The 25,958-nt window shown below is 46.4% G+C and overlaps 4 non-coding genes and 45 pseudogenes across 4 annotated transcripts; all 49 read left to right on the top strand.

Moving 5' to 3' along the window:
• Positions 1–8,035: 8,035 nt before the first annotated feature.
• On the top strand, positions 8,036–8,154 carry LOC136733700 (uncharacterized; annotated as a pseudogene).
• Positions 8,155–8,368: 214 nt separating this feature from the next.
• On the top strand, positions 8,369–8,487 carry LOC136733457 (uncharacterized; annotated as a pseudogene).
• A 216-nt stretch (positions 8,488–8,703) lies between these two features.
• On the top strand, positions 8,704–8,822 carry LOC136733475 (uncharacterized; annotated as a pseudogene).
• Positions 8,823–9,041: 219 nt separating this feature from the next.
• LOC136733552 (uncharacterized) lies at positions 9,042–9,159 on the top strand (annotated as a pseudogene).
• Positions 9,160–9,369: 210 nt separating this feature from the next.
• On the top strand, positions 9,370–9,488 carry LOC136733470 (uncharacterized; annotated as a pseudogene).
• Positions 9,489–10,033: 545 nt separating this feature from the next.
• LOC136733472 (uncharacterized) lies at positions 10,034–10,152 on the top strand (annotated as a pseudogene).
• A 221-nt stretch (positions 10,153–10,373) lies between these two features.
• On the top strand, positions 10,374–10,492 carry LOC136733322 (5S ribosomal RNA). Its single transcript, XR_010810212.1, has one exon. It is a non-coding gene; the product is annotated as a 5S ribosomal RNA (ribosomal RNA).
• Positions 10,493–10,701: 209 nt separating this feature from the next.
• On the top strand, positions 10,702–10,820 carry LOC136733417 (uncharacterized; annotated as a pseudogene).
• A 212-nt stretch (positions 10,821–11,032) lies between these two features.
• On the top strand, positions 11,033–11,152 carry LOC136733482 (uncharacterized; annotated as a pseudogene).
• Positions 11,153–11,361: 209 nt separating this feature from the next.
• LOC136733350 (uncharacterized) lies at positions 11,362–11,480 on the top strand (annotated as a pseudogene).
• Positions 11,481–11,693: 213 nt separating this feature from the next.
• LOC136733721 (5S ribosomal RNA) lies at positions 11,694–11,812 on the top strand. Its single transcript, XR_010810268.1, has one exon. It is a non-coding gene; the product is annotated as a 5S ribosomal RNA (ribosomal RNA).
• Positions 11,813–12,028: 216 nt separating this feature from the next.
• LOC136733529 (uncharacterized) lies at positions 12,029–12,147 on the top strand (annotated as a pseudogene).
• A 218-nt stretch (positions 12,148–12,365) lies between these two features.
• Positions 12,366–12,484, top strand: LOC136733547 (uncharacterized; annotated as a pseudogene).
• Positions 12,485–12,692: 208 nt separating this feature from the next.
• LOC136733486 (uncharacterized) lies at positions 12,693–12,811 on the top strand (annotated as a pseudogene).
• A 216-nt stretch (positions 12,812–13,027) lies between these two features.
• On the top strand, positions 13,028–13,146 carry LOC136733774 (uncharacterized; annotated as a pseudogene).
• Positions 13,147–13,356: 210 nt separating this feature from the next.
• On the top strand, positions 13,357–13,475 carry LOC136733543 (uncharacterized; annotated as a pseudogene).
• A 555-nt stretch (positions 13,476–14,030) lies between these two features.
• Positions 14,031–14,149, top strand: LOC136733497 (uncharacterized; annotated as a pseudogene).
• A 216-nt stretch (positions 14,150–14,365) lies between these two features.
• LOC136733528 (uncharacterized) lies at positions 14,366–14,484 on the top strand (annotated as a pseudogene).
• A 219-nt stretch (positions 14,485–14,703) lies between these two features.
• Positions 14,704–14,822, top strand: LOC136733411 (uncharacterized; annotated as a pseudogene).
• Positions 14,823–15,032: 210 nt separating this feature from the next.
• LOC136733382 (uncharacterized) lies at positions 15,033–15,151 on the top strand (annotated as a pseudogene).
• A 208-nt stretch (positions 15,152–15,359) lies between these two features.
• On the top strand, positions 15,360–15,478 carry LOC136733492 (uncharacterized; annotated as a pseudogene).
• A 220-nt stretch (positions 15,479–15,698) lies between these two features.
• On the top strand, positions 15,699–15,817 carry LOC136733459 (uncharacterized; annotated as a pseudogene).
• Positions 15,818–16,041: 224 nt separating this feature from the next.
• LOC136733518 (uncharacterized) lies at positions 16,042–16,160 on the top strand (annotated as a pseudogene).
• Positions 16,161–16,378: 218 nt separating this feature from the next.
• On the top strand, positions 16,379–16,497 carry LOC136733730 (uncharacterized; annotated as a pseudogene).
• Positions 16,498–16,713: 216 nt separating this feature from the next.
• Positions 16,714–16,832, top strand: LOC136733729 (uncharacterized; annotated as a pseudogene).
• A 216-nt stretch (positions 16,833–17,048) lies between these two features.
• Positions 17,049–17,167, top strand: LOC136733311 (5S ribosomal RNA). The gene has a single exon (XR_010810202.1). It is a non-coding gene; the product is annotated as a 5S ribosomal RNA (ribosomal RNA).
• A 216-nt stretch (positions 17,168–17,383) lies between these two features.
• LOC136733759 (uncharacterized) lies at positions 17,384–17,502 on the top strand (annotated as a pseudogene).
• A 218-nt stretch (positions 17,503–17,720) lies between these two features.
• On the top strand, positions 17,721–17,839 carry LOC136733426 (uncharacterized; annotated as a pseudogene).
• A 216-nt stretch (positions 17,840–18,055) lies between these two features.
• On the top strand, positions 18,056–18,174 carry LOC136733527 (uncharacterized; annotated as a pseudogene).
• A 219-nt stretch (positions 18,175–18,393) lies between these two features.
• Positions 18,394–18,512, top strand: LOC136733410 (uncharacterized; annotated as a pseudogene).
• A 210-nt stretch (positions 18,513–18,722) lies between these two features.
• LOC136733381 (uncharacterized) lies at positions 18,723–18,841 on the top strand (annotated as a pseudogene).
• Positions 18,842–19,049: 208 nt separating this feature from the next.
• On the top strand, positions 19,050–19,168 carry LOC136733491 (uncharacterized; annotated as a pseudogene).
• A 220-nt stretch (positions 19,169–19,388) lies between these two features.
• LOC136733447 (uncharacterized) lies at positions 19,389–19,507 on the top strand (annotated as a pseudogene).
• Positions 19,508–19,731: 224 nt separating this feature from the next.
• On the top strand, positions 19,732–19,850 carry LOC136733517 (uncharacterized; annotated as a pseudogene).
• A 218-nt stretch (positions 19,851–20,068) lies between these two features.
• LOC136733728 (uncharacterized) lies at positions 20,069–20,187 on the top strand (annotated as a pseudogene).
• Positions 20,188–20,403: 216 nt separating this feature from the next.
• Positions 20,404–20,522, top strand: LOC136733726 (uncharacterized; annotated as a pseudogene).
• A 216-nt stretch (positions 20,523–20,738) lies between these two features.
• LOC136733504 (uncharacterized) lies at positions 20,739–20,857 on the top strand (annotated as a pseudogene).
• Positions 20,858–21,067: 210 nt separating this feature from the next.
• On the top strand, positions 21,068–21,186 carry LOC136733380 (uncharacterized; annotated as a pseudogene).
• Positions 21,187–21,394: 208 nt separating this feature from the next.
• Positions 21,395–21,513, top strand: LOC136733490 (uncharacterized; annotated as a pseudogene).
• Positions 21,514–21,733: 220 nt separating this feature from the next.
• LOC136733446 (uncharacterized) lies at positions 21,734–21,852 on the top strand (annotated as a pseudogene).
• Positions 21,853–22,076: 224 nt separating this feature from the next.
• Positions 22,077–22,195, top strand: LOC136733516 (uncharacterized; annotated as a pseudogene).
• Positions 22,196–22,413: 218 nt separating this feature from the next.
• On the top strand, positions 22,414–22,532 carry LOC136733725 (uncharacterized; annotated as a pseudogene).
• Positions 22,533–22,748: 216 nt separating this feature from the next.
• LOC136733724 (uncharacterized) lies at positions 22,749–22,867 on the top strand (annotated as a pseudogene).
• Positions 22,868–23,083: 216 nt separating this feature from the next.
• LOC136733310 (5S ribosomal RNA) lies at positions 23,084–23,202 on the top strand. Its single transcript, XR_010810201.1, has one exon. It is a non-coding gene; the product is annotated as a 5S ribosomal RNA (ribosomal RNA).
• A 216-nt stretch (positions 23,203–23,418) lies between these two features.
• Positions 23,419–23,537, top strand: LOC136733758 (uncharacterized; annotated as a pseudogene).
• A 547-nt stretch (positions 23,538–24,084) lies between these two features.
• LOC136733554 (uncharacterized) lies at positions 24,085–24,203 on the top strand (annotated as a pseudogene).
• Positions 24,204–24,419: 216 nt separating this feature from the next.
• Positions 24,420–24,538, top strand: LOC136733367 (uncharacterized; annotated as a pseudogene).
• Positions 24,539–24,747: 209 nt separating this feature from the next.
• Positions 24,748–24,866, top strand: LOC136733625 (uncharacterized; annotated as a pseudogene).
• A 221-nt stretch (positions 24,867–25,087) lies between these two features.
• LOC136733438 (uncharacterized) lies at positions 25,088–25,206 on the top strand (annotated as a pseudogene).
• The last annotated feature ends 752 nt before the right edge of the window (positions 25,207–25,958 follow it).

Raw genomic sequence — 25,958 nt, 5'->3', positions numbered from 1 at the left:
TAATAGAATTATGAATCTCAATATAATGTAATGAAGTACAGAAAAAGAAAATGTAATAAAATGTGATCTTTAATACATTCAAATAAAGAAAATAGGTTTACTATTTCCAGATTCCTTTTTGAAATACAATGACATGCATTACAAACGAGTATTTACATTATATTTACAGCCGGTGCTCGTGTGTCACTGTGTCCCTCAGGCTGTTGTAGGCGCTGACATATTGGGCAGCCAGGGTGGCTGTGTGTCCCTCCCCCAGGAGGACTGAGCGTTTTTCTTTTTTCTCAGTTTTGTCACAGGTTGGGTGGGCATTCGTTATGTTGTTACAGAATGTGTCCCTTATTTTGGGCTAAAGCTTTCCGTGGAGGGGAACGTGGATCAGTTTGTACCATTTTTGGGAGGATCTGCCTTGTTGGGGCGGAGCTGTGATCCAGGTGCACAGCAGATCGGGCTTAGGTGGGCATTTGGGCATAGGAGTAGGAAGGCCGGTCAGGCAAATTAGCTTGCTAAGATACGCAGCAGCAGCAAGCAGCCCCCCCATCCAGCCAGCCAGCCAGTCTGGCTGGCAGTGACTGAGTGGTTGACAGACGGCAAGCAACGGAATGTACGTGCTCTGTGATGTCATAGCAGTCAGCTGAGAGAGGCTCGTGATGTCATGGCTGAGCTGGCTGGCTGTCTGGCTGGCTGGCTCTGTGTGTGTGTGTGTGTGTGTGTGTGTGTGTGTGTGCGTGTGTCTGTCTGTCTGTCAATTCATTTCAATTCAATTCAAAGGTGCTTTATTGGCATGATCTATCACAATATTGCCAAAGCAGATACAAATGTTCTATCAATCAAGACAAAACATTGCAATACAAGATTCAGTGGAACAAATATAGTACACATTGAAATAAAATTAAGTAGGATATAAACCATATTTGTTGTTTGTATCAAAATTTGTGTCATGACATCAGAAAAATCACTGTTTTTATTTTGTTTTGCAAATGGAGTGCCACAGGCTGGTGTCTACACACTGTCTCGCAGGCTGTGGCAGGTGGATACATATTGCGCTGCTAAGAAGGCAGTGCGCTCCTCCTCTCCCAGCAGGACGGGGAGTTTGCAGCAATCGGGGATCATGCTGAACTCAGGGATATGCATTTTTAATATTTTAAAGTATGTCTCCCTGATTTTTGTGTATTTAGGGCAGGACAGCAGGAAATGCGCCTGTGTTTCGACCTCCCCTAGGTCACACTGGCTGCACAGCCGCTCTTCTCTGGCAACCCAGAATTTTCTGTAGCGGCCTTTTTCAATGGCGAGGCTGTGGTCACTGAGCCTGTATTTAGTTAGATTTTGTCTCTCTTTTATATTTTGGATTTTTAAGTATTCAGCCAATGTAATGTTTCTATTCAGGGCCCGGTAGCATTCCAATTTGTTTTGTAATTCTAATTCGTGTCTCTAATCTTTTGTGTATTTGCTTTTCAGGTACATGTCAATTTTCCCAATTGTTGTTGTTTTGGTCATTGTGTGTTCGGGCTCTGTGAGCCTCAGAGCCGTGGGGGCGTTTCTGTGTACGTGTAAGATGTTTTTATTAAATTCTAGGTGGAATATTTCCATGGGGCTTTTGTCCCAATTGTTGTTATTGAGGTTCATGAGGGGACCCCACACTTCGCTCCCATATAGCAGGATTGGTTGGATGATGGAGTTTAATATTTTAATCCAAATAGTTATTGGTATTGTTGTTTTCCCAAATTGTGTCTTTATGGCATAAAATGCCCGGCGTGCCTTGTCTTTTAATGCGTTTATAGCCAGGCTGAAGCTCCCTGACGCACTGATGGTCAGGCCAAGGTAGTTGTATCTGGTGCAGTGCTCTAATCCAGTGCTGCCCAGAGTGAAGCGGTACCTGTTTCCCTGAGATGGGGCTTTTTTCTGGAAAACCATAACTCTGGTCTTGTCCAGATTGACTGCCAGGGCCCATTTCTGACAGTACTGCTCTAGCAGCGCCAGGTTCTGCTGAAGCCCCTGCTCTGTGGGCGACAGCAGCACCAGGTCGTCTGCGTAGAGCAGGAACTTGATCTCTGTGTCATGGAGAGTTAGGCTGCGGGCGTCAGACTGCTCCAACACTGTGGCCAACTCGATGATGTAGATGTTGAACAGTGTTGGACTCAGACTGCAGCCCTGTCTCACTCCCCGCCCCTGAGTGAAGAACTCTGTTCTTGAGTTGCCAATTTGAACTCCGCATTTGTTTTCAGAATACATTGATTTAATGATGTCATAAACTTTACCCCCTACACCACTCTGTAGAAGTTTATAAAATAATCCCTTGTGCCAGATTGAGTCAAATGCCTTTCTAAAGTCTACAAAACAGGCAAATATTTTTCCTTTATTGTTTTGGGTATATTTATTTATGAGGGTGTGTAGAGTGTAAATATGATCGGTTGTGCGGTGTTTTGGTAGGAAGCCAATCTGACTCTTATTCAGGACACTGTGCTTGGTAAGGAAGGCCAGTATCTGGGCGTTGATGATACTGCAGAACACCTTCCCCAGGTTACTGCTCACACAGCTGCCCCAGTAGTTATTGGGGTCTAATTTGTCTCCACTTTTAAAAATCGGGGTGATCAATCCTTGATTCCCGACCTCAGGGAAACACCCGGCTCTCAGCACCAGGTTAAAGAGTTTGAGCAGAGCCTCCTGCAGCTGCGGGCTGCTGTGCTTCAGCATCTCAGGGCTGATGCTGTCGGGGCCGCTGGCTTTCCTGGGTTTGAGGATTTTGAGTTGATGTTTTAGTTCCTGTATTGTAAATGGGTTATCTAAGGGATTTTGGTTATTCTTAATGATTTCTTCCAATTTATTTAGGTTTTTTAATATTTTAACCTGTTCTGGCTTTGGATTGTTTTCAACATTTTGGTAAAGTTTTTCAAAGTGTGTTTTCCAGATTTCTCCATTTTGAATTGGTATTTCATTTTTTGTTTTTGGGGTATTTATTCTGCCCATATAGTGGTCTTTTTTCTTACTGAGGAGTTGCTTGTAGTGCCGCAGGGCCTGGCAGTAGCTGAGGCGAGCCTCCTGGTTGTCGGGCTCTCTGTGTTTAGTGTTGGAGAGATGTCTCAGGTGTTTCCTAGAAGTTTCACACTCCTGGTCACACCACTGTTCTTTTTTTCTTTTAGACGATTTCATATTTTGGTTTTTAATTGTTTTAATGTTTGATTTTAAAGCCAGTCTCTCAAATATTTCATTCAGTGTTTTGGTGGCTGAGTTTATTCCGTTTTGGTTTATTTGATAGTGTGAGGATTGATATCTGTCTAACATGTTTTCAATCTCATCACTATTCAGGGCTCTTGTGTAGTTCTCTGTGCTGGGCTCTGACCATCTCTAACTGGGTGGCAGGGAGACCAGTTTTGTGGGAAGTTTGGCTCTGACTTGTGGCTGCGCTGATCTTTTTAGGTAAAGTGTTATTTGGCTGTGGTCTGATAGTGGAGATTGTTGTCTGACTATAAACGCATTGTTGGCTTGTGGGTCCAGGTCAGTTATGGCGTAGTCCACCACACTGCTGCCCAGAGCCGAGCAGTATGTGAATCTCCCCAGAGAGTACCCCCTGGTCCTGCCATTGATGATATATAGACCCAGGCTTTTACATAGGCGCACTACCTGCTTCCTGCTCTTGTTTACCACGCTGTCGTGGCTGTGTCAGTGTGGAGGTGTGTGTGTGGCACAGCGGGGAGTCTCCGAACAGGTGTGTGTTCCCCTCTGTATTGATGTAGTCCATCTCTCTGCCAGTCCTGGCATTGAGATCGCCACACAGCAGTACAGAGCCCAGGGTCTGGAAGTGGCAGATTTCGTTTTGAAGCTCATGAAAGCCTTCCTCATTATAGTAGGGGGAGTCTGCGGGTGGCATATAAATTGCACATAGGTATATATCTGTGTTATTTTGTAGGGTGTCTTTTCTGATTTTCATCCACAGGTGTGTGTCTCCTCTCTGTACTGGGCATAGGGCTGCTCGGAGCTCCTCCCTGTACCACACGATAATCCCCCACGAGGCCCTGCCACACCTGACTTTGGGTTTTTTATAGGAGGGCACAATCAGCTCCCTGTATCCATTGTATCCATCCAGTGTATAGACATATCTGCACAGCACCAAGTCTCTACAAGAATGAAAACATCTGAACTATTTACAGTGTTGATCAGTTCAGGGCCTGTGCTCTTCATTCCAAAAGTTGAGGAGCGTAAACCCTGCATATTCCAACTGCTTATTTTAAAGGACATGTTAATATATTTTATTATACTTGTCTCTTCTACATAAGAAAGTTTAATTTGTGGTCTACAACTGATATTATATTACTATTAATAATTATATATGGATATACATAATAATCACTCAAAGATTTTATCTTTGCATCAAAATATCAGAATAATTAAATCACATTTTTTCTTACTCTCCATCTCCACAACCATATATATGTGTGTTGAGGCTCAGTTAACTCAGCAGTGTGGAACAGATGACACTGAGGAGTTGCCTTATCTGGGCCAGCTGGGCAGCATCGGGCCTCCAGGCTCTGGAAGCCGCTGCTGCGTGGCTGTGTGGCTGTGCTGGTCCCCGGCTGTCCGCTCTGCTGTCCTGGACGGGCCCTCTGGGGATGGGGGGGTGGGGAATGGAGCCGCGGGGTCTCAGGGGCTGGGGCTGGGGTGGAGCCGGTGGCTGGGGATGTGGCCGGGGGCTGGGGGGTTTGCTCCTGGTCTCGAGGTGGGGGTGTGTGGGGTTTCGGCCCAGGGTTGTGTCCTTGAGGACCTTTGAGATGATCCTCACACCCGTCTTGTTGAGGTGGACGTGGTCATACAGGTGATGTGGCTGGATGTCTCAGTGGTGTGCCAGGTGGACGTTGGGGAGGAGGGCACATCTTCGGGACACTTCTGCGTTGATGGCCTGGATGATGTGCAGGGGCACGTCTGTGCGGGGCAGCAGTGTGGAGATGGAAATTTTGGCAGTTGGGAATTCCTCTGTGGCTTTCGTTGCTACCTGTCTCAGGGCTGAGGCCACATCGCCCCTGCGGGCACTCAGGTCGTTAGTGCCGGTGTGGATGAGGATGTGTTTGACTTGGCAAAGCCTCCTCTTGGAGAGCAGCTCCAGGGCTCTCTGTGCTGTGGAGCACCAAAGCTTTTTCACTTTTCGCCCAGGGAAGAGGCGCCTCTCAACCAGGATCTTCCCATTGGATTCGCTCAGAATGACCACCTCTGCGTTGACCTGCCACTCCGGGTTTGCGTCGGGAGTGGTGGGGGCAGCGGGTGTGTTTTGGGGGAGTGGCGTTTCAGGGGGTTGTGTATTAGTGGCAGGTCTGGTGATAGTGGGTGTGTCAGGAGTGGTGGGGAGTGTGGGTGGATCAGTGGGTGCGTCAGGGGTTGGAGGTGTTGTGGGGTCAGTGCAGTGCAGTCTCTGTGCTCCAGTGATGTGTAGCTCCTCTCTTAGCTCCTCCAGCTGGCTCTGCAGGCTCCTCAGCTAGCTGTGCTGGGGTGTCCAGGTCAGCTCCTCCCTCGCTCTGCGCAGCTCCGTCCTCAGGGTTTGGCTCTGCTCCTCCAGGTCTCTCACTGCTGCTCTCAGCTCATGGATCTCAGCCTTGTGCTGCATCTTTAGTCTGTGCATCTCATCCCGGAGCTGATCACACAAGGAGGTCTGGGCCAGGGTGCTCAAGGTCTGCTCCCTGAACTCCGCAAACTCCAGCTCCAGCACTGATAGGCATTCCTTTAGTGTTTTAATGTTGCTGGAGAGTTTTGGGGAGACAGGGGGGCAGTCTGTGGGAGATGGGGCACTGTCTGGCTCCGTGTGGCTGGGGGCAGACTGCAGGGTGGCCGGCTCTGGCTCTTGTTTCTCTACCTCAGTCTGCTGCTTTGAGGTGTGGAAGCCGAGAGCTAATTGGTCCAGGCTGCTCTCGCTGCCCTGCACCATGATGGTCCCGTTGTGGTATACATTAAAAGTGAGCATCACACTGTCTGTGTCTTTCTCTACCAGCACTGAGATCTGCCTGCCTCTGCTAATGCCCCTCTTGTTGTTATTGGGGTATGTCTGGCACAGGGTTTTGTGAAAGGCGGTGTAGAACAGTAGATTGTTCTTGACCCTGTTTTCTCCTTTACCGGTGTAGTCTAGGATGAGGGTCTCAGGAGATGCTCTCATCACAGCTTGTTTGTAGTCCTTCTTAGCCTGTGCAGAGCGAATGTCTTCAGGGTATCGGATTTCAAAAGGCAGCTCTGCAGTCAGACTGCTGTTCGATAGATTTCTATCAGTCTCAGTGGCAGTTGGGCTCTCTCCTACTGTCACTCTATTCAAATCGGAGCTCTGCATTTTCATTGGCTGAGTCAACTACTGAGAATGCTTATTTATTTTATTAATACATATTTTTTTGTTTAATTATTTGTCTCTTACCTCCAATTCTTGTCTTCAGCTTTTCTTTTCTGACTTTTCTTCCTGAACTGTCTCTCTGCTTTCTTCTTTTTGTGTTTCTCTTAAAATTATTATTTTTTGAATACTTTTTCTTCTGAATTTCTATTCCATGTCTTCTGTGTATGTTTATAGTGCTATATATTCATTTGTAAATCACAAATTAAATCCGCTTATGTATAAAAACAAATGTTTTTTAGGAGCTCATATTCCTCTCTCTCTCTCTCTCTCTCTCTCTCTCTCTCTCAATTCATTTCATTTGTATTGTCAAAGCAATTGGACATACATACACATACATACATATACACTCACCTAAAGGATTATTAGGAACACCTGTTCAATTTCTCATTAATGCAATTATCTAATCAACCAATCACATGGCAGTTGCTTCAATGCATTTAGGGGTGTGGTCCTGGTCAAGACAATCTCCTGAACTCCAAACTGAATGTCTGAATGGGAATGAAAGGTGATTTAAGCAATTTTGAGCGTGGCATGGTTGTTGGTGCCAGACGGGCCGGTCTGAGTATTTCACAATCTGCTCAGTTACTGGGATTTTCACGCACAACCATTTCTAGGGTTTACAAAGAATGGTGTGAAAAGGGAAAAACATCCAGTATGCGGCAGTCCTGTGGGCGAAAATGCCTTGTTGATGCTAGAGGTCAGAGGAGAATGGGCCGACTGATTCAAGCTGATAGAAGAGCAACTTTGACTGAAATAACCACTCGTTACAAACGAGGTATGCAGCAAAGCATTTGTGAAGCCACAACACGTACAACCTTGAGGCGGATGGGCTACAACAGCAGAAGACCCCACCGGGTACCACTCATCTCCACTACAAATAGGAAAAAGAGGTGAGACATTCAGATGGTAGAGTCAGAATTTGGCGTAAACAGAATGAGAACATGGATCCATCATGTCTTGTTACCACTGTGCAGGCTGGTGGTGGTGGTGTAATGGTGTGGGGGATGTCTTCTTGGCACACTTTAGGCCCCTTAGTACCAATTGGGCATCGTTTAAATGCTACGGCCTACCTGAGCATTGTTTCTGACCATGTCCATCCCTTTTTGACCACCATGTACCCATCCTCTGATGGCTACTTCCAGCAGGATAATGCACCATGTCACAAAGGTCGAATCATTTCAAATTGGTTTCATGAACATGACAATGAGTTCACTGTACTAAACTGGCCCCCACAGTCACCAGATCTCAACCTAATAGAGCATCTTTGGGATGTGGTGGAACGGGAGCTTCGTGCCCTGGATGTGCATCCCTCAAATCTCCATCAACTGCAAGATGCTATCCTATCAATATGGGCCAACATTTCTAAAGAATGCTTTCAGCACCTTGTTGAAGCAATGCCACGTAGAATTAAAGCAGTTCTGAAGGCAAAAGGGGGTCAAACACAGTATTAGTATGGTGTTCCTAATAATCCTTTAGGTGAGTTCATCGTAGCTCTTAATACTCTCTTTCTGTCTGGAGGAGATATAATTGAAGTATTGTACACGTACCCGGCTACTTTCAACACCCATTGCTGCACTGATATTTTTCCCTCCATTTTTCTTTATCCATTTTTTTTTTGCTGGAAGTTCCGTCAATACCCGTCAGCCTTTAAGAGACATCATGCAGCCAGGCCTCTTGGCTTGCGGCCACACCGTCCTGAACGCGCCCAATCTCATCAGATCTCGGAAGCTAAACGGGGCAAGGGCTCGTCAGTACTTGGATGGGTGACCTCCTGGAGATATCAGGTGCTGCAAGTTATTTCGTCTCCTGGGTAACTTTATCGTAGCTCTAAATACTCTCTTTCAGTCTGGAGGAGATATTATTGAAGAATTCTCACGTACCCGGCTACTTTCAACACCCTTTGCTGCACTGATATTTTTCCCTCCATTTTTCTTTTTTCTTTTTTATTTTGCTGGAAGTTCCGTCAATACCCTCCAGCCTTTAAGAGACATCATGCAGCCAGGCCTCTTGGCTTGAGGCCACACCGTCCTGAACGCGCCCGATCTCGTCAGATCTCGGAAGCAAAACGGGGCAGGGCCTGGTCAGTACTTGGATGGGAGACCTCCGAGAAATACCAGGTGCTGCAAGCTTTTTACGTCTCCTGGGTAACTTCATCGTAGCTCTTAATACTCTCTTTATGTCTCCAGGAGATATAATTGAAGAATTGTACACGTACCCGGCTACCTTCAACACGCTTTGCTGCACTGATATTTTTCCCTCCATTTTTCTTTTTTCTTTTGTTTCTTGCTGGAAGTTCCATCAATACCCTCCAGCCTTTAAGAGACATCATGCAGCCAGGCCTCTTGGCTTGAGGCCACACCGTCCTGAAGACGCCCGATCTCGTCAGATCTCGGAAGCTAAACGGGGCAGGGCCTCGTCAGTACTTGGATGGGAGACCTCCTGGAAATACCTGGTGCTGCAAGCTTTTTACGTCTCCTGGGAAACTTCATCGTAGCTCTTAATACTCTCTATCTGTCTGGAGGAGATATAATTGAAGTATTGTACACGTACCCGGCTACTTTCAACAGCCTTTGCTGCACTGATATTTTTCCCTCCATTTTCCATTTTTTTTTTTTTTTTTTTTGCTGGAAGTTCCGTCAATACCCGCCAGCCTTTAAGAGACATCATGCAGCCAGGCCTCTTGGCTTGCGGCCTCACCGTCCTGAACGCGCCCTATCTCATCAGATTTCGGAAGCTAACGGGGCAGGGCCTGGTCAGTACTTGGATGGGTGACCTCCTGGAAATACCAGGTGCTGCAAGCTTTTTACGTCTCCTGGGTAACTTCATCGTAGCTCTTAATACTCTCTTTCTGTCTGTAGGAGATATTATTGAAGAATTGTACACGTACCCGGCTACTTTCAACACCCTTTGCTGCACTGGTATATTTCCCTCTATTTTTCTTTTTTTTTTTTGCTGGCAGTTCCGTCAATACCCGCCAGCCTTTAAGAGACATCATGCAGCCAGGCGTCTCGGCTTGCGGCCACACCATCCTGAACGCGCCCGATCTCGTCAGATCTCGGAAGCTAAACGGGGCAGGACCTGGTCAGTACATGAATGTGAGACCTCCTGGAAATACCTGGTGCTGCAAGCTTTTACGTCTCCTGGGTAACTTTATCGTAGCTCTTAATACTCTCTATCTGTCTGGAGGAGATATAATTGAAGTATTGTACACGTACCCAGCTACTGTCAACATCCTTTGCTGCACTGATATTTTTCCATCCATTTTTCTTTTTTTTTTTTTGCTGGAAGTTCCGTCAAAACCCGCCAGCCTTTAAGAGACATCATGCAACCAGGCCTCTCAGTTTGCGGACACACAGTCCTGAACGCGCCCGATCTCGGAAGATCTCGGAAACTAAATGGGGCAGGACCTGGTCAGTACTTGGATGGGAGATCTTCTGGAAATACCAGGTGCTGCCAGCTTTTTACGTCTCCTGGGGAACTTCATCGTAGCTCTTAATACTCTCTTTCTGTCTGGAGAATATATAATTGAAGAATTGTACACGTACCCGGCTACTTTCAACACCCTTTGCTGCACTGATATTTTTCCCTCCATTTTTCTTTTTTTTTTTTTTTTTTGCTGGAAATTCCGTCAATACTTGCCAGCCTTTAAGAGACGTCATGCAGCCAGGTCTCTTGGCTTGCGGCCACACCGTCCTGAACGCGCCTGATCTCATCATATCTCGGAAGCTAAACGGGGCAGGGTCTGGTCAGTACTTCGTTGGGTGACCTCCTGGAAATACCAGGTGCTGCAAGCTTTTTACGTCTCCTGGGTAACTTCATCGTAGCTCTTAATACTCTCTTTCAGTCTGGAGGAGATATTATTGAAGAATTGTACACGTACCCGGCTACTTTCAACAGCCTTTGCTGCACTGATATTTTTCCCTCCATTTTTCTTTTTTTTTTTTTTTTTTTTTTTGCTGGAAGTTCCGTCAATACCCGCCAACCTTTAAGACACATTATGCAGCCAGGCCTCTCGGCTTGTGGCCACACCGTCCTGAATGCGCCCGATCTCGTAAGATCTCGGAAGCTAAACGGGGCAGGGCCTGGTCAGTACTTGGATGGGAGACCTCCTAGAAATATCAGGTGCTGCAAGCTTTTTACGTCTCCTGGGTAACTTCATCGTAGCTCTTAATACTCTCTTTCTGTCTGCAAGAGATATAATTGAAGAATTGTACACGTACCTGGCTACTTTCAACACCCTTTGCTGCACTGGTATTTCTCCCTCCATTTCTCTTTTTTTTTTTGCTGGATGTTCCGTCAAAACCCGCCAACCATTAAGAGACATCATGCAGCCAGGCCTCTCGGCTTCCGGCCACACCGTCCTGAACGCGCCCGATCTCGTCAGATCTCGGAAGCCAAACGGGGCAGGGCCTGGTCAGTACTTGGATGGGTTTCCTCCTGGAAATACCTGGTGCTGCAAGCTTTTCACGTCTCCTGGGTAACTTCATCGTAGCTCTTAATACTCTCTTTCTGTCTCCAGGAGATATAATTGAAGAATTGTACACGTACCCGGCTACTTTCAACACCCTGTGCTGCACTGGTATATTTCCCTCCATTTTTCTATTTTTTTTTTTTGCTGGAAATTCCGTCAATACCCGCCAGCCTTTAAGAGACATCATGCAGCCAGGCCTCTTGGCTTGCGGCCACACCGTCCTGAACGCGCCCGATCTCGTCAGATCTCGGAAGGTAAAAAGGGGCAGGGCCTGGTCAGTACTTGGATGGGTGACCTCCTAGAAATATCAGGTGCTGCAAGCTTTTTACGTCTCCTGGGTAACTTCATCGTAGCTCTTAATACTCTCTTTCTGTCTGCAGGAGATATAATTGAAGAATTGTACACGTACCTGGCTACTTTCAACACCCTTTGCTGCACTGGTATTTCTCCCTCCATTTCTCTTTTTTTTTTTGCTGGATGTTCCGTCAAAACCCGCCAACCATTAAGAGACATCATGCAGCCCGGCCTCTTGGCTTGCAGCCACACCGTCCTGAACGCCCCCGATCTCATCAGATCTTGGAATTTAAACGGGGCAGGGCCTGGTCAGTACTTGGATGGGTGACCTCCTGGAAATGCCAGGTGCTGCAAGCTTTTTACGTCTCCTGGGTAACTTCATCGTAGCTCATAGTACTCTCTATCTGTCTGGAGGAGATATAATTGAAGAATTGTACACGTACCCGGCTACTGTCAACACCCTTTGCTGCACTGATATTTTTCCATCCATTTTTCTTTTTTTTTTTTTTTGCTGGAAGTTCCGTCAATACCCGCCAACCTTTAAGAGACATCATGCAGCCAGGCCTCTCGGCTTGTGGCCACACCGTCCTGAATGCGCCCGATCTCGTCAGATCTCGGAAGCTAAACGGGGCAGGGCCTGGTCAGTACTTGGATGGGAGACCTCCTAGAAATACCAGGTGCTGCAAGCTTTTTACGTCTGCTGGGTAAGTTTATCGTAGCTCTTAATACTCTCTTTCTGTCTGGAGGAGATATAATTGAAGTATTGTACACGTACCCGGCTACTTTCAACACCCATTGCTGCACTGATATTTTTCCCTCCATTTTTCTTTTTCTTTATTAATTTTTCTGGAAGTTCCGTCAATATCCGCCAGCCTTTAAGAGACATCATGCAGCAAGGCCTCTTGGCTTGCGGCCACACCGTCCTGAACGCGCCCGATCTCGTCAGATCTCGGAATTTAAACGGGGCAGGGCCTGGTCAGTACTTTTATGGGTGACCTTCTGGAAATACGAGGTGCTGCAAACTTTTAACGTCTCCTGGGTATCTTCATCGTAGCTCTTAATTCTCTCTTTCTGTCTGGAGGAGATATAATTGAAGAATTGTACACGTACCCGGCTACTTTCAACAGCCTTTGCTGCACTGATATTTTTCCCTCCATTTTTCTTTTTTTTTTTTTTTTTTTTGATGGAAGTTCCATCAATACCCGCCAGCCTTTAAGAGACATCATGCAGCCAGGCCTCTTGGCTTGCGGCCACACAATCCTGAACGCGCCCGATCTCGTCAGATCTCGGAAGCTAAACGGGGCAGGACCTGGTCAGTACTTGACTGTGAGACCTCCTGGAAATACCTGGTGCTGCAAGCTTTTACGTCTCCTGGGTAACTTTATCGTAGCTCTTAATACTCTCTTTCTGTCTGGAGGAGATATAATTGAAGTATTGTACACGTACCCGGCTACTTTCAACACCCTTTGCTGCACTGGTATTTCTCCCTCCATTTCTCTTTTTTTTTTTTGCTGGCAGTTCCGTCAATACCCGCCAGCCTTTAAGAGACATCATGCAGCCAGGATCTCGGCTTGCGGCCACACCATCCTGAACGCGCCCGATCTCGTCAGATCTCGGAAACTGAATGGGGCAGGGCCTGGTCAGTACTTGCATGGGAGACCTCCTGGAAATACCAGGTGCTGCAAGCTTTTTACGTCTGCTGGGTAAGTTTATCGTAGCTCTTAATACTCTCTTTCTGTCTGGAGGAGATGTAATTGAAGTATTGTACACATACCCGGTTACTTTCAACACCCATTGCTGCACTGATATTTTTCCCTCCATTTTTCTTTTTCTTTATTATTATTTCTGGAAGTTCCGTCAATATCCGCCAGCCTTTAAGAGACATCATGCAACCAGGCCTCTCGGCTTGCGGACACACAGTCCTGAACGCGCCCGATCTCGGAAGATCTCGGAAACTAAACGGGACAGGACCTGGTCAGTACTTGGATGGGAGATCGTCTGGAAATACCAGGTGCTGCCAGCTTTTTACGTGTCCTGGGGAACTTCATCGTAGCTCTTAATACTCTCTTTCTGTCTCCAGGAGATATAATTGAAGAATTGTACACGTACCCGGCTACTTACAACACCCTTTGCTGCACTGGTATTTTTCCCTTTATTTTTCTTTTTTTTTTTTGCTGGCAGTTCCGTCAATACCCGCCAGCCTTTAAGAGACATCATGCAGCCAGGCATCTCGGCTTGCGGCCACACCATCCTGAACGCGCCCGATCTCGTCAGATCTCGGAAGCTAAACGGGGCAGGACCTGGTCAGTACTTGATTGCGAGACCTCCTGGAAATACCTAGTGCTGCAAGCATTTACGTCTCCTGGGTAACTTTATCGTTGCTCTTTATACTCTCTATCTGTCTGGAGGAGATATAATTGAAGTATTGTACACGTACCCGTCTACTTTCAACACCCTTTGCTGCACTGATATTTTTCCCTCCATTTTTCTTTTTCATTTTATTTTTTTATTTTTTTTTGCTGGAAGTTCCGTCAATACCCGCCAGCCATTAAGAGACATCATGCAGCCAGGCCTCTTGGCTTGCGAGCACACAGTCCTGAACGCGCCCGATCTCGGAAGATCTCAGAAACTAAACGGGGCAGGACCTGGTCAGTACTTGGATGGGAGATCTTCTGGAAATACCAGGTGCTGCCAGCTTTTTACGTCTCCTGGGGAACTTCATCGTAGCTCTTAATACTCTCTTTCTGTCTGGAGAATATATAATTGAAGAATTGTACACGTACCCAGCTACTTTCTACACCCTTTGCTGCACTGGTATTTTTCCCTCTATTTTTCTTTTTTTTTTTTGCTGGCAGTTCCGTCGATACCCGCCAGCCTTTAAGAGACATCATGCAGCCAGGCATCTCGGCATGCGGCCACACCATCCTGAACGCGCCCGATCTCGTCAGATCTCGGAAACTGAATGGGGCAGGGCCTGGTCAGTACTTGGATGGGAGACCTCCTGGAAATACCAGGTGCTGCAAGCTTTTTACGTCTGCTGGGTAAGTTTATCGTAGCTCTTAATACTCTCTTTCTGTCTGGAGGAGATATAATTGAAGTATTGTACACGTACCCGGCTACTTTCAACACCCATTGCTGCACTGATATTTTTCCCTCCATTTTTCTTTTTCTTTATAAATTTTTCTGGAAGTTCCGTCAATATCCGCCAGCCTTTAAGAGACATCATGCAGCAAGGCCTCTTGGCTTGCGGCCACACCGTCCTGAACGCGCCCGATCTCGTCAGATCTCGGAATTTAAACGGGGCAGGGCCTGGTCAGTACTTTTATGGGTGACCTTCTGGAAATACGAGGTGCTGCAAACTTTTAACGTCTCCTGGGTATCTTCATCGTAGCTCTTAATTCTCTCTTTCTGTCTGGAGGAGATATAATTGAAGAATTGTACACGTACCCGGCTACTTTCAACAGCCTTTGCTGCACTGATATTTTTCCCTCCATTTTTCTTTTTTTTTTTTTTTTTTTTTGATGGAAGTTCCATCAATACCCGCCAGCCTTTAAGAGACATCATGCAGCCAGGCCTCTTGGCTTGCGGCCACATTGTCCTGAACGCGCCTGATCTCGTCAGATCTCGGAAGCTAAACGGGGCAGGGCCTGATCAGTACTTGGATGGGAGACCTCCAGGAAATACCTGGTGCTGCAAGCTTTTTACGTCTCCTGGGTAACTTCATCGTAGCTCTTAATACTCTCTATCTGTCTGGAGGTGTTATAATTGAGGAATTGTACACGTACCCGGCTACATTCAACAGCCTTTGCTGCACTGGTATTTTTCCCTCTATTTTTCTTTTATTTATTTGCTGGCAGTTCCGTCAATACCCGCCAGCCTTTAAGAGACATCATGCAGCCAGGCGTCTTGGCTTGCGGCCACACCATCCTGAACGCGCCCGATCTCGTCAGATCTCGGAAGCTAAACGGGGCAGGACCTGGTCAGTACTTGAATGTGAGACCTCCTGGAAATACCTGGTGCTGCAAGCTTTTACGTCTCCTGGGTAACTTTATAGTAGCTCTTAATACTCTCTTTCTGTCTGGAGGAGATATAATTGAAGTATTGTACACGTACCCGGCTACTTTCAACACCCTTTGCTGCACTGGTATTTCTCCCTCCATTTCTCTTTTTTTTTTTTGCTGGCAGTTCCGTCAATACCCGACAGCCTTTAAGAGACATCATGCAGCCAGGATCTCGGCTTGCGGCCACACCATCCTGAACGCGCCCGATCTCGTCAGATCTCGGAAACTGAATGGGGCAGGGCCTGGTCAGTACTTGGATGGAAGACCTCCTGGAAATACCAGGTGCTGCAAGCTTTTTACGTCTGCTGGGTAAGTTTATCGTAGCTCTTAATACTCTCTCTCTGTCTGGAGGAGATATAATTGAAGAATTGTACATGTACCCGGCTACTTTCAACACCCTTTGCTGCACTGATATTTTTCCCTCCCTTTTTCTATTTTTTTTTTTTTTTTTTTTGCTGGAAGTTCCGTCAATACTTGCCAGCCTTTAAGAGACATCATGCAGCCAGGTCTCTTGGCTTGCGGCCACACCGTCCTGAACGCGCCTGATCTCATCATATCTCGGAAGCAAAACGGGGCAGGGCCTGGTCAGTACTTGGTTGGGTGACCTCCTGGAAATGCCAGGTGCTGCAAGCTTTTTACGTCTCCTGGGTAACTTCATCGTAGCTCTTAATACTCTCTTTCTGTCTGGAGGAGATATAATTGAAGAATTGTACACGTATCCGGCTACTTTCAAAACCCATTACTGCACTGATATTTTTCCCTCCATTTTTCTTTTTCTTTTTTTTTTTTTTTTTTTTGCTGGAAGTTCCGTCAATACCCGCCAGCCATTAAGAGACATCATGCAGCCAGGCCTCTCGGCTTGCGGCCACACCATCCTGAACGCGCCCGATCTCGTCAGATCTCGGAATTTAAACGGGGCAGGGCCTGGTCAGTACTTTTATGGGTGACCTTCTGGAAATACGAGGTGCTGCAAACTTTTTACGTCTCCTGGGTAACTTCATCGTAGCTCTTAATACTCGCTTTCTGTCTGGAGGAGATATAATTGAAGTATTGTACACGTACCCGGCTACATTCAACACCCTTTCCTGCACTGATATTTTTCCCTCCATTTTTCTATTTTTTTTTTTTTTTTTTGCTGGAAGTTCCGTCAATACCCTCCAGCCTTTTAGAGACATTATGCAGCCAGGCCTCTTGGCTTGCGGCCACACCGTCCTGAACGCGCCCGATCTCGTCAGACCTTGGAAACTAAACGAGCCAGGGCCTGGTTGGTACTTGGATGGGTGACCTCCTGGAAATACCATGTAATGCAAGCTTTTTACGTATCCTGTGTAACTTCATCGTAGCTCTTAATACTCTCTTTCAGTCTGGAGGAGATATAATTGAAGAATTGTACACGTACCCGGCTACTTTCAACACCCTTTGCTGCACTGATATTTTTCCCTCCATTTTTCTTTTTTCTATTGATTTTTGCAGGAAGTTCCATCAATACCCTCCAGCCTTTAAGAGACATCATGCAGCCAGGCATCTTGGCTTGCGGCCACACCGTCCTGAACGCGCCCGATCTCGTCAGACCTTGGAAACTAAACGAGCCAGGGCCTGGTTGGTACTTGGATGGGTGACCTCCTGGAAATACCATGTAATGCAAGCTTTTTACGTATCCTGTGTAACTTCATCGTAGCTCTTAATACTCTCTTTCAGTCTGGAGGAGATATAATTGAAGAATTGTACACGTACCCGGCTACTTTCAACACCCTTTGCTGCACTGATATTTTTCCCTCCATTTTTCTTTTTTCTATTGATTTTTGCAGGAAGTTCCATCAATACCCTCCAGCCTTTAAGAGACATCATGCAGCCAGGCCTCTTGGCTTGCGGCCACACCGTCCTGAACGCACCTGATCTCGTCAGATCTTGGAAGCTAAATGGGGCAGGGCCTGGTCAGTACTTGGATGGGAGACCTCCTGGAAATACCAGGTGCTGCAAGCTTTTTTCGTCTGCTGGGTAACTTTATCTTAGCTCTTAATACACTCTTTCTGTCTGGAGGAGATATAATTGAAATATTGTCCACGTACCCGGCTACTTTTAACACCCTTTGCTGCACTGATATTTTTCCCTCCATTTTTCTTTTTCTTTTTTCTTTTTTCTGGAAGTTCCGTCAATATCCGCCAGCCTTTAAGAGACATCATGCAGCAGGGCCTCTTGGCTTGCGGCCACACCGTCCTGAACGCGCCCCATCTCGTCAGCTCTCGGAAGCTAAACTGGGCAGGGCCTGGTCATTACTTGAATGTGAGACCTTCTGGAAATTCCAGGCGCTGCAAGCTTTTTTCGTCACCTGGGGAACTTCGTCGTAGCTTTTAATACTCTCTTTCTGTCTGGAGGAGATTTAATTGAAGAATTGTACACGTACCTGGCTACTTTCAACACCCTTTGCGGCAGTGATATTTTTCCCTCCATTTTTCTATTTTTTTTTTTTTTTTTTGCTGGAAGTTCCGTCAATACCCGCCAGCCTTTAAGAGACATCATGCAGCCAGGCATCTCGGCTTGCGGCCACACCATCCTGAACGCGCCCGATCTCGTCAGATCTCGGAAACTGAATGGGGCAGGGCCTGGTCAGTACTTGGATGGGAGACCTCCTGGAAATACCAGGTGCTGCAAGCTTTTTACGTCTGCTGGGTAAGTTTATCGTAGCTCTTAATACTCTCTTTCTGTCTGGAGGAGATATAATTGAAGTATTGTACACGTACCCGGCTACTTTCAACACCCATTGCTGCACTGATATTTTTCCCTCCATTTTTCTTTTTCTTTATAAATTTTTCTGGAAGTTCCGTCAATATCCGCCAGCCTTTAAGAGACATCATGCAGCAAGGCCTCTTGGCTTGCGGCCACACCGTCCTGAACGCGCCCGATCTCGTCAGATCTCGGAATTTAAACGGGGCAGGGCCTGGTCAGTACTTTTATGGGTGACCTTCTGGAAATACGAGGTGCTGCAAACTTTTAACGTCTCCTGGGTATCTTCATCGTAGCTCTTAATTCTCTCTTTCTGTCTGGAGGAGATATAATTGAAGAATTGTACACGTACCCGGCTACTTTCAACAGCCTTTGCTGCACTGATATTTTTCCCTCCATTTTTCTTTTTTTTTTTTTTTTTTTTTGATGGAAGTTCCATCAATACCCGCCAGCCTTTAAGAGACATCATGCAGCCAGGCCTCTTGGCTTGCGGCCACATTGTCCTGAACGCGCCTGATCTCGTCAGATCTCGGAAGCTAAACGGGGCAGGGCCTGATCAGTACTTGGATGGGAGACCTCCAGGAAATACCTGGTGCTGCAAGCTTTTTACGTCTCCTGGGTAACTTCATCGTAGCTCTTAATACTCTCTATCTGTCTGGAGGTGTTATAATTGAGGAATTGTACACGTACCCGGCTACATTCAACAGCCTTTGCTGCACTGGTATTTTTCCCTCTATTTTTCTTTTATTTATTTGCTGGCAGTTCCGTCAATACCCGCCAGCCTTTAAGAGACATCATGCAGCCAGGCGTCTTGGCTTGCGGCCACACCATCCTGAACGCGCCCGATCTCGTCAGATCTCGGAAGCTAAACGGGGCAGGACCTGGTCAGTACTTGAATGTGAGACCTCCTGGAAATACCTGGTGCTGCAAGCTTTTACGTCTCCTGGGTAACTTTATAGTAGCTCTTAATACTCTCTTTCTGTCTGGAGGAGATATAATTGAAGTATTGTACACGTACCCGGCTACTTTCAACACCCTTTGCTGCACTGGTATTTCTCCCTCCATTTCTCTTTTTTTTTTTTGCTGGCAGTTCCGTCAATACCCGACAGCCTTTAAGAGACATCATGCAGCCAGGATCTCGGCTTGCGGCCACACCATCCTGAACGCGCCCGATCTCGTCAGATCTCGGAAACTGAATGGGGCAGGGCCTGGTCAGTACTTGGATGGAAGACCTCCTGGAAATACCAGGTGCTGCAAGCTTTTTACGTCTGCTGGGTAAGTTTATCGTAGCTCTTAATACTCTCTCTCTGTCTGGAGGAGATATAATTGAAGAATTGTACATGTACCCGGCTACTTTCAACACCCTTTGCTGCACTGATATTTTTCCCTCCCTTTTTCTATTTTTTTTTTTTTTTTTTTTGCTGGAAGTTCCGTCAATACTTGCCAGCCTTTAAGAGACATCATGCAGCCAGGTCTCTTGGCTTGCGGCCACACCGTCCTGAACGCGCCTGATTTCATCATATCTCGGAAGCAAAACGGGGCAGGGCCTGGTCAGTACTTGGTTGGGTGACCTCCTGGAAATGCCAGGTGCTGCAAGCTTTTTACGTCTCCTGGGTAACTTCATCGTAGCTCTTAATACTCTCTTTCTGTCTGGAGGAGATATAATTGAAGAATTGTACACGTATCCGGCTACTTTCAAAACCCATTACTGCACTGATATTTTTCCCTCCATTTTTCTTTTTCTTTTTTTTTTTTTTTTTTTTGCTGGAAGTTCCGTCAATACCCGCCAGCCATTAAGAGACATCATGCAGCCAGGCCTCTCGGCTTGCGGCCACACCATCCTGAACGCGCCCGATCTCGTCAGATCTCGGAATTTAAACGGGGCAGGGCCTGGTCAGTACTTTTATGGGTGACCTTCTGGAAATACGAGGTGCTGCAAACTTTTTACGTCTCCTGGGTAACTTCATCGTAGCTCTTAATACTCGCTTTCTGTCTGGAGGAGATATAATTGAAGTATTGTACACGTACCCGGCTACATTCAACACCCTTTCCTGCACTGATATTTTTCCCTCCATTTTTCTATTTTTTTTTTTTTTTTTTGCTGGAAGTTCCGTCAATACCCTCCAGCCTTTTAGAGACATTATGCAGCCAGGCCTCTTGGCTTGCGGCCACACCGTCCTGAACGCGCCCGATCTCGTCAGACCTTGGAAACTAAACGAGCCAGGGCCTGGTTGGTACTTGGATGGGTGACCTCCTGGAAATACCATGTAATGCAAGCTTTTTACGTATCCTGTGTAACTTCATCGTAGCTCTTAATACTCTCTTTCAGTCTGGAGGAGATATAATTGAAGAATTGTACACGTACCCGGCTACTTTCAACACCCTTTGCTGCACTGATATTTTTCCCTCCATTTTTCTTTTTTCTATTGATTTTTGCAGGAAGTTCCATCAATACCCTCCAGCCTTTAAGAGACATCATGCAGCCAGGCATCTTGGCTTGCGGCCACACCGTCCTGAACGCGCCCGATCTCGTCAGACCTTGGAAACTAAACGAGCCAGGGCCTGGTTGGTACTTGGATGGGTGACCTCCTGGAAATACCATGTAATGCAAGCTTTTTACGTATCCTGTGTAACTTCATCGTAGCTCTTAATACTCTCTTTCAGTCTGGAGGAGATATAATTGAAGAATTGTACACGTACCCGGCTACTTTCAACACCCTTTGCTGCACTGATATTTTTCCCTCCATTTTTCTTTTTTCTATTGATTTTTGCAGGAAGTTCCATCAATACCCTCCAGCCTTTAAGAGACATCATGCAGCCAGGCCTCTTGGCTTGCGGCCACATTGTCCTGAACGCGCCTGATCTCGTCAGATCTCGGAAGCTAAACGGGGCAGGGCCTGATCACTACTTGGATGGGAGACCTCCAGGAAATACCTGGTGCTGCAAGCTTTTTACGTCTCCTGGGTAACTTCATCGTAGCTCTTAATACTCTCTATCTGTCTGGAGGTGTTATAATTGAGGAATTGTACACGTACCCGGCTACATTCAACAGCCTTTGCTGCACTGGTATTTTTCCCTCTATTTTTCTTTTATTTATTTGCTGGCAGTTCCGTCAATACCCGCCAGCCTTTAAGAGACATCATGCAGCCAGGCGTCTTGGCTTGCGGCCACACCATCCTGAACGCGCCCGATCTCGTCAGATCTCGGAAGCTAAACGGGGCAGGACCTGGTCAGTACTTGAATGTGAGACCTCCTGGAAATACCTGGTGCTGCAAGCTTTTACGTCTCCTGGGTAACTTTATAGTAGCTCTTAATACTCTCTTTCTGTCTGGAGGAGATATAATTGAAGTATTGTACACGTACCCGGCTACTTTCAACACCCTTTGCTGCACTGGTATTTCTCCCTCCATTTCTCTTTTTTTTTTTTGCTGGCAGTTCCGTCAATACCCGACAGCCTTTAAGAGACATCATGCAGCCAGGATCTCGGCTTGCGGCCACACCATCCTGAACGCGCCCGATCTCGTCAGATCTCGGAAACTGAATGGGGCAGGGCCTGGTCAGTACTTGGATGGAAGACCTCCTGGAAATACCAGGTGCTGCAAGCTTTTTACGTCTGCTGGGTAAGTTTATCGTAGCTCTTAATACTCTCTCTCTGTCTGGAGGAGATATAATTGAAGAATTGTACATGTACCCGGCTACTTTCAACACCCTTTGCTGCACTGATATTTTTCCCTCCCTTTTTCTATTTTTTTTTTTTTTTTTTTTGCTGGAAGTTCCGTCAATACTTGCCAGCCTTTAAGAGACATCATGCAGCCAGGTCTCTTGGCTTGCGGCCACACCGTCCTGAACGCGCCTGATTTCATCATATCTCGGAAGCAAAACGGGGCAGGGCCTGGTCAGTACTTGGTTGGGTGACCTCCTGGAAATGCCAGGTGCTGCAAGCTTTTTACGTCTCCTGGGTAACTTCATCGTAGCTCTTAATACTCTCTTTCTGTCTGGAGGAGATATAATTGAAGAATTGTACACGTATCCGGCTACTTTCAAAACCCATTACTGCACTGATATTTTTCCCTCCATTTTTCTTTTTCTTTTTTTTTTTTTTTTTTTTGCTGGAAGTTCCGTCAATACCCGCCAGCCATTAAGAGACATCATGCAGCCAGGCCTCTCGGCTTGCGGCCACACCATCCTGAACGCGCCCGATCTCGTCAGATCTCGGAATTTAAACGGGGCAGGGCCTGGTCAGTACTTTTATGGGTGACCTTCTGGAAATACGAGGTGCTGCAAACTTTTTACGTCTCCTGGGTAACTTCATCGTAGCTCTTAATACTCGCTTTCTGTCTGGAGGAGATATAATTGAAGTATTGTACACGTACCCGGCTACATTCAACACCCTTTCCTGCACTGATATTTTTCCCTCCATTTTTCTATTTTTTTTTTTTTTTTTTGCTGGAAGTTCCGTCAATACCCTCCAGCCTTTTAGAGACATTATGCAGCCAGGCCTCTTGGCTTGCGGCCACACCGTCCTGAACGCGCCCGATCTCGTCAGACCTTGGAAACTAAACGAGCCAGGGCCTGGTTGGTACTTGGATGGGTGACCTCCTGGAAATACCATGTAATGCAAGCTTTTTACGTATCCTGTGTAACTTCATCGTAGCTCTTAATACTCTCTTTCAGTCTGGAGGAGATATAATTGAAGAATTGTACACGTACCCGGCTACTTTCAACACCCTTTGCTGCACTGATATTTTTCCCTCCATTTTTCTTTTTTCTATTGATTTTTGCAGGAAGTTCCATCAATACCCTCCAGCCTTTAAGAGACATCATGCAGCCAGGCATCTTGGCTTGCGGCCACACCGTCCTGAACGCGCCCGATCTCGTCAGACCTTGGAAACTAAACGAGCCAGGGCCTGGTTGGTACTTGGATGGGTGACCTCCTGGAAATACCATGTAATGCAAGCTTTTTACGTATCCTGTGTAACTTCATCGTAGCTCTTAATACTCTCTTTCAGTCTGGAGGAGATATAATTGAAGAATTGTACACGTACCCGGCTACTTTCAACACCCTTTGCTGCACTGATATTTTTCCCTCCATTTTTCTTTTTTCTATTGATTTTTGCAGGAAGTTCCATCAATACCCTCCAGCCTTTAAGAGACATCATGCAGCCAGGCCTCTTGGCTTGCGGCCACACCGTCCTGAACGCACCTGATCTCGTCAGATCTTGGAAGCTAAATGGGGCAGGGCCTGGTCAGTACTTGGATGGGAGACCTCCTGGAAATACCAGGTGCTGCAAGCTTTTTTCGTCTGCTGGGTAACTTTATCTTAGCTCTTAATACACTCTTTCTGTCTGGAGGAGATATAATTGAAATATTGTCCACGTACCCGGCTACTTTTAACACCCTTTGCTGCACTGATATTTTTCCCTCCATTTTTCTTTTTCTTTTTTCTTTTTTCTGGAAGTTCCGTCAATATCCGCCAGCCTTTAAGAGACATCATGCAGCAGGGCCTCTTGGCTTGCGGCCACACCGTCCTGAACGCGCCCCATCTCGTCAGCTCTCGGAAGCTAAACTGGGCAGGGCCTGGTCATTACTTGAATGTGAGACCTTCTGGAAATTCCAGGCGCTGCAAGCTTTTTTCGTCACCTGGGGAACTTCGTCGTAGCTTTTAATACTCTCTTTCTGTCTGGAGGAGATTTAATTGAAGAATTGTACACGTACCTGGCTACTTTCAACACCCTTTGCGGCAGTGATATTTTTCCCTCCATTTTTCTTATTTCTTTTTTTTTTTTTATTTGCTGGAAGTTCCGTCAATACCCGCCAGCCTTTAAAAGACATCATGCAGCCAGGTCTCTCGACTTGCGGCCACACCGTCCTGAACGCGTCAGATCTCGGAAGCTGAACGGGGCAGGGTCCTGGTCAGTACTTGGATGGGTGACCTCCTGGAAATACCAGGTGCTGCAAGCTTTTATCGTCACTTGGGTAACTTCATCGTAGCTCTTAATACTCTCTTTCTGTCTGAAGGAGATATAATTGAAGTATTGTAAACGTACCCGGCTACTTTCAACACCCTTTGCTGCACTGATATTTTTCCCTCCATTTTTCTTTTTTCATTTTTTTTTGCTGGAAGTTCCGTCAATACCCTCCAGCCATTTAGAGACATCATGGAGCCAGGCCTCTTGGCTTGCGGCCACACTGTCCTGAACGTGCCCGATCTCGTCAGACCTTGGAAAGTAAACGGGCCAGGGCCTGGTTAGTACTTGGATGGGTGACCTCCTAGAAATACCAGGTGATGCAAGCTTTTTACTTATCCTGTGTAACTTCATCGTAGCTCTTAATACTCTCTTTCAGTCTGGAGGAGATATAATTGAAGAATTGTACACGTACCCGGCTACTTTCAACATCCTTTGCTGCACTGATATTTTTCCCTCCATTTTTCTTTTTTCTTTTTTTTTTTGCTGGAAGGTCCGTCAAAACCCGCCCGCCTTTAAGAGACATCATGCTGCCAGGCCTCTCGGCTTGCGGCCACGCCGTCCTGAACGCGACCGATCTCATCAGATCTCAGAAGCTAACCAGGGCAGGGCCTGGTCAGTACTTGGATGGGTGACCTCCTGGAAATACCAGGTGCTGCAAGCTTTATACGTCTCCTGGGTAACATCATCGTAGATCTTAATACTCTCTTTCTGTCTGGAGGAGATATAATTGAAGAAATGTACACGTACCCGGCTACTTTCAACACCCTTTGCTGAACTGATATTTTTCCCTCCATTTTTCTTTTTTTATTTGCTGGAAGTTCCGTCAACACCCGTCAGCCTTTAAGAGACATCATGCAGCCAGGCCTCTCGGCTTGCGGCTACACCGTCCTGGACGCACCCCGTCTCGTCAGATCTCGGAAGCTAAACGGGGCATGGCCTGGTCAGTACTTGGATGGGAGATCTCCTAGAAATACCAGGTGCTGCAAGCTTCTTACGTCTCCTGGGTAACTTCATCGTAGCTCTTAGTACTCTCTTTCTGTCTGGAGGAGATATAATTGAAGAATTGTACACGTTCCCGGCTACTTTCAACACCCTTTCCTGCACTGTTATTTTTCCCTCCATTTTTTTATTTTTTTATTTTTTATTTTTTGCTGGAAATTCCGTCAATACCCGCCAGCCTTTAAGAGACATCATGCAGCCAGGCATCTCGGCTTGCGGCCACACCGTCCTGAACGTGCCCGATCTCGTCAGACCTTGGAAACTAAACGGGCCAGGGCCTGGTTAGTACTTGGATGGGTGACCTCCAGGAAATACCAGGTGATGCAAGCTTTTTACGTCTCCTGGGTAACTTCATCGTAGCTCTTAATACTCTTTATCTGTCTGGAGGAGATATAATTGAAGTATTGTACACTTTGTCTTAGGGACAGTCTGGCTAGCAGTGACTGAGTGGTTGACAGACGACAAGCAACGGAATGTACATGCTCTGTGATGTCATAACAGTCAGCTGAGAGAGGCTCGTGATGTCATCGCTGAGCTGTCTGTCTGTCTGTCTGTCTCTCTCTCTCTCTTTCTCTCTCTCTCTCTCTCTCTCTTCCTCTCAATTCAATTCATTTGTATTGTCAAAGCAATTGGACATACATACATACATATATATATATATATATATATACATACATACATACATCCATACATGCTAGAAAGTCATTACTATGTTATCTTAAAGGCTAACTAAGCAGAACATATATCATTATAGAACAGAGTTCATAGGTCAACACATGGTTTTAGGGAACAGGCACGTAGGTCATACCGTTTGACAATGTCTCCAAGGTTCTCATCGTAAATAACAAACAGAAATCAAACTATCTTCTGGGCTGACCTTCTAGCTTGACCGTATCTTTCTTAAGTATACAAGAGAGAAAAACAGGTGTAAGAAAATAATTTCTAATTTTCCTTCTACACATATATACATACATACATACATATGTAGCGTTATGTTGGGTGTATTTGGATAAGAGCATTTGGGCTCTGAGCTGAAGCACTGATCTAAAGAAGACCTCTCCCCCCCCAAAGTTATCAGATTT

This window comes from Amia ocellicauda, unplaced genomic scaffold, assembly GCF_036373705.1.
Source record: "Amia ocellicauda isolate fAmiCal2 unplaced genomic scaffold, fAmiCal2.hap1 HAP1_SCAFFOLD_36, whole genome shotgun sequence".
Classification (NCBI taxonomy): domain Eukaryota; kingdom Metazoa; phylum Chordata; class Actinopteri; order Amiiformes; family Amiidae; genus Amia; species Amia ocellicauda.
The sequence above is the reverse complement of the archived record's forward strand: the minus strand, read 5'-3'. Positions and strand labels throughout refer to the sequence as shown.